Here is a 5,096-nt window from a genome sequence, read left to right on the forward strand (position 1 = left end):
TTTTGTATATGTATATGCATACATACATACAGTTTATTTACTCTAAACAGCAACACAGACAAAACGCCCTATAAACACAAGGAAGTGATGTAGAAATAAGATGTTGGCTGGCTGGATCTCTGGGGCTTGGAAGCAATATAACCTAGTCTCTGAAAGACAGACAAACAAATTAAGGATAGGGAAAGAGAGAGGTTATGATTTCCTTTTTCATACAGTCAGCTAGAGGCTAAATAAAGTTCTAAACATTTATAAGTGTGCATCAGAGAGCATGATGAAGCTAGATACTAGGGAGTTTATAAAAGTTTATAATTTTACAGTTGAAACACTGATACCAATATTAAAATAAAAGAAAGTTTTACATAACAATAAAAAATTTTAAAGACTGAAAGAAGAAACTCTGTGTGGAAAAAACTGTGGGCAATTCGGCATATTCAGATCTGTATAGAAGTTGTACACACACAATCTTCTTCCCTAAGTGAATAGTTATTGTACAACATTATATTTTGCAAAAATGTGGTGAATAAATTCTTGCTAAAATCAATCCTTTCTTTTTTTACGATGCCATAAAATCGATAGTTATGAGTGCAAACTTCTTGGCTTGTACTCGAACTCTTTTCTCATATTCCACTCTGTTTTGGCAGTAAATTGTGTAAGCCTCTACCTGAGCTAGGTCTTGAATGTTTGGTTCATTTACAATTTCCTGTATTCCTAACAAGATCTGTTTAATTGTGGTTGCTGGCCTCCTCCAATCCTTATCTTCCCCTAAAATGGACAAGCACACGGCCCAAAGAATACACATTTGGGTGAAATGAGGGTGGTTCAAATTTACACTTTGATGGTGAAGATGGAAATCGTGCTTAAAAAACATTCGTAGTTTAAATAAACTTCCTTCCCATGGTGTCCCTTTCTTTCCTGGAATAGTACATTTCCAGTTCATGAGATTTCATTGTATCATCTGGATTTTTCATAGATACTGCAAGACAAAAGGATAGTCTTTCCTCCGAGCTTTTCCCTCCTGGGCAAGTCTACTGAGAGGTATTACACACATACTCAAACTCTCTCTCTCTCTTAGCAGCCGCAGCCGCTTGCAAGTATAAGGAATCAGAAAGGAAGGTGCCCGGATGATTCATGAATGCGGCGGAATTTTCTTTTGTCTTGGGACTTTTCCCTTCGCGCCAGGGGCATTACCGGACCCTAGACCTAAGTGTATGGATGGAGCAGCAAGGGCAACGTAGGGCAGTGGGAGGGGGAGGAACAGATTCACTTTCCTAATGCGCATATCTAACTATCACTTATCCCTTCCCAATATCAAATAAAACCCTTAGGCTCTACCTGTTACCTAAGAAAGAATATTCAACTCCTTGTTTGGGAATTAGGATCCCACACAAACTAGCTCTAACCTATTTTTCCAGTTGCTAAACCCTCCTCGTATTCTGCTCTAGCCAATCTGAATTATTCCCCTTTTCTCTTATCTTTTCTTACTCTACGCTTTATTATATGTAAAAACTGAAGCAATATTCATTTGTAAATATGCATGAGTGAAAGCAAATATGAACCAAAAATGAATGGATATAATTAACTCGACCTGCGCCAGGACAAGGAAAATTTCGTAGATTCTCAGTAGCTGGCATTGTACTTCATACTTCAATGTTATAAATACCGTGAAATTTGTCGCTGTGGCTATATCCTCTACTGATAAAGATTGTAACCAAATGGGGCGGGAGGGGCGCCGGGGGGGGGGGGGGAGAGGGGGAAAGTCCTTCCTTTATGGATTGGCTTTCCGAATTGAATAAGGCTGTTCCTATGGGTCTTTCCAAATATAGAGAACTTATCAGAGGTTTAACTCCATTGGCATGACCTCTGAGAAACCATGTTGGCTCCTATGCTACAAAGAAGCACTATACTTCGGAAAAAACAGTGATGATAATAAACTTAGGTCAAATATCTTAGAAAAGAAATTACTCAACATTTCTGAGGGGGGTTATTACCTGAATTGGGAGTGCATTCTAGAAGTATTAGAAATAAAAGAAAGATCTGGGAGGGGGGGGGGGGGAGAATAAAATGTGATGTAATGGAAAGAGCACTGAATCTGGAGTCAAGAGGACCTAAACCTTTCTGTATGATAATGAGCAAGTCTCTTTACCTTTGTAGATCTTAGTTTTGTCATTAATTAGGGATTAGAGCGATTGGTCTCTAGACTCGCTTTTAAGTTTAAATCCTATGATAATATCACTATGTTATGTGACTCCAATCGAGTACAAACATCTTGAGGACAGAGCTGAATCTAATGATATGAAATTCAATAGGAAGAAACTTAAAATAGTATTCTTGCTTCAAGATATCAACTTCAGAAGTACCAGACAGGAGAAGCATGATTAGAGAAATTTGTCTGGATATTCTCCGGGGAATTTAGGAAACCTGAATTGAAAGGTTTTATTAGCATGTTGTGGCAGCAGCCAAAATGTTAATATGCTCTTGGACCTTATGGAGGATATAGCTCTCAGGAATAAGGAAGTAATAAACTCTCAGTACTCTCCCCTTGTTAAACTATACCTAGAAAATCTCATTCTAATTTGGGTGACAATTTAGTAGTACTCCTCAGTTCTCAGACCTGTCAATTAGGAAGGAAGGACCTTGATAATACAGAGAATATCCAGAGAAAGATAACAAAGGTAATTAAAAACAAACAAACAAACAAACCTTGGAATACATGCCATAGTAGAACTGGTTGAAGAAATTAGGGATGTTAAGCCTGGAGAAGACTGAGAGAACATGATTGTCATCTTCCAAGGATCTGAAGAACAAAGCAGTGGACATGTTTTATTTGTTCCCAGAGAGCAGAACCACAAGTAATGAGGAGAAATTGCAAAGAGGTAAACTTAAGCTATTGGAAAATGTAATGGAGCTATATTTAGGAAGTCAGTACTGAGCCATCTCTTTAGAGATCTTCAAGAAGAAAATAGATAGCTAAAGTCACTTTAAGCCTTAAAAAATGCACTTCTGTGATTGTGTCATGTACTACCTTTATATTGCCCATGTCTAGCACTCAGAATAGTTTCTTAAAGATGCATTGACTCAGCATAGGAAAGAAGACTTGGGACAGCTAGAAGGTGCAGTATATAAAACATTAGGACTGAAGTCATGAAGACTCATCTCACTAAGTTTAAATCCAGTGTCTGAAACACTTATTATCTGTGTGACCCTGGACAAATCACTTACCCCTATTTAGCTCCATTTCCTCATTTATATAATGAGCTGGAGAAGGAAATGGCAAGACACTATAATATATTTACCAAGAACTCTAAATGGGGTCAGAAAGAATTGGACACAATTTAAAAGTGACTGAACAAAAAGAAAAACTAGAAGAAGACAGAGGGAAGAATTCTGCTATCCTTTATAATTCTGTGAGAGATTAGAGCAAAAGATCAAAGGATTTCTCATTTCTATCTATTTCTACTTTGTGAGGCAGGTAATTATTCACCTTTACTCTTTCTACAGCTGAGAGTGAAAGTCACTTGCCAAGACAAGTCAGAGACAGAGTTGAAAACTGAACACAACATATCTGGCTCTAGGCTATTTGCAAATAACTAAACCCATGACAATTTTACATGAATTGTAGAAACTCATGTCCCATACCATTTTGCAGTGTGACTCTTATTAAGTATCCAACTAGACACTAAGAAGATGTTTTCTCCAGTGGAATTACTTATCTCAGTCAATGCTGACCATTCTTTACCTGAGAGGTAGAAACATATATCACTTACATAGCCATGGGTCATATTACCTTCAACTATGTGTTTTCAAATGCCTTGTATAACAAGTTCCTATTTTCTTATCTAGAATCTGTCCCTTACTTTGACAGAAAATAAAACTGAAGTATCAGTTTGGGCTAGCAATGTAAAAAGGAGAATAAAGAAAGAGCAAAGCCATTTTTCGAAAATGTGTTACCATCTAATTTCATCTAACGGTTAAGGGACCAAATAGAAATTCAGATTAGGTTTAGCCTGATAGATATGGGAAAGGGGGGCCACTTACATGCCTAGAGTCTTGAAAGATCACAATATTCCCCCCAAAATTATCTCTAGCTACCCATTCAATGTTTCTTGAAATTCTATTATAGTTTAAACCTTTACCTGGGTTATTTTAATGTCTCCTAATTCATCTCCCTGCATCCAGTCTCTATTCTCTCCAATCCAACTTCTAGCTGCCAAAATGATATTCCTAAAGCACAAATCTGACCATATCGTTCCCTGCTCAAGAAACTTCAAATATGGTGCCTTTGTGATAAAGATCAAAGTCCTATCTTCAGAATTTAAAGTCCTTATGCCCAAAAGGCTATAAAACTGCATATTCTTTGATCCAGCAATGCTACTACTGGATCTGTATCCCAAAGAGATCATAAAAAAGGGGAAAGGATTCTCATATGCAAAAATGTTCGTAACAGTTCTTTCTGTGGTGACAAGGAACTGAAAATTGAGGGGACATCCATCAACTAGGAATGGCTGAATAATTTCTGGTAAATGAATGTTATAGGATTCTATTGTGCTAGAAGAAATGATGAGCAGATTGATTTCAGAAAAGTCTAGAAAAACTTACATGAATTATTTCTGAGTGAAGTGAGCAGCACCAGGAAAACATTGTACATACCAACTGCAAGACTATGTAATGATCAAGAGTAATTGACATAGTTATTCTCAGTAATCAGTGATCCAAGGAGATTCCAATAAATTTTGTATGGAAAATGCCATCTGCATCCAGAGAGAGAGAGAGAGAGAGAGAGAGAGAGAGAGAGAGAGAGAGAGAGATGGAAGAAGAATGCAGACTGAAGCATACTTTTTTCATCTTTTGCAGTATTTTTGCCAAAAAATACTGAAACAGTATTTTTTTTCTCTAGCTCATTTTGCAGATGAGAGAAACTGAGGCAAAGGAAGCAAGTGTCTGAGGGCAGATTTGAACTCAAGAAAGTAAGTTTTCCTGATTCTAGAGCCTCCATTCTACTCACTGCGTCATCTAACTCTCATTTAATATGTATATATCTCCCTATTTAGAAAGTAAGTTTCTTAGAGGCAGAGCCTGTTTTTCTTCATTATTGGTGC

The 5,096-nt window shown here is 37.2% G+C and overlaps 1 pseudogene; it reads right to left on the reverse strand.

Annotated features, from left to right (window-relative positions):
• Positions 1–553: 553 nt before the first annotated feature.
• LOC100913566 lies at positions 554–1,051 on the reverse strand (annotated as a pseudogene).
• Positions 1,052–5,096: the final 4,045 nt, after the last annotated feature.

The sequence above is a fragment of the Sarcophilus harrisii genome, chromosome 2, assembly GCF_902635505.1.
Source record: "Sarcophilus harrisii chromosome 2, mSarHar1.11, whole genome shotgun sequence".
Taxonomy (NCBI): domain Eukaryota; kingdom Metazoa; phylum Chordata; class Mammalia; order Dasyuromorphia; family Dasyuridae; genus Sarcophilus; species Sarcophilus harrisii.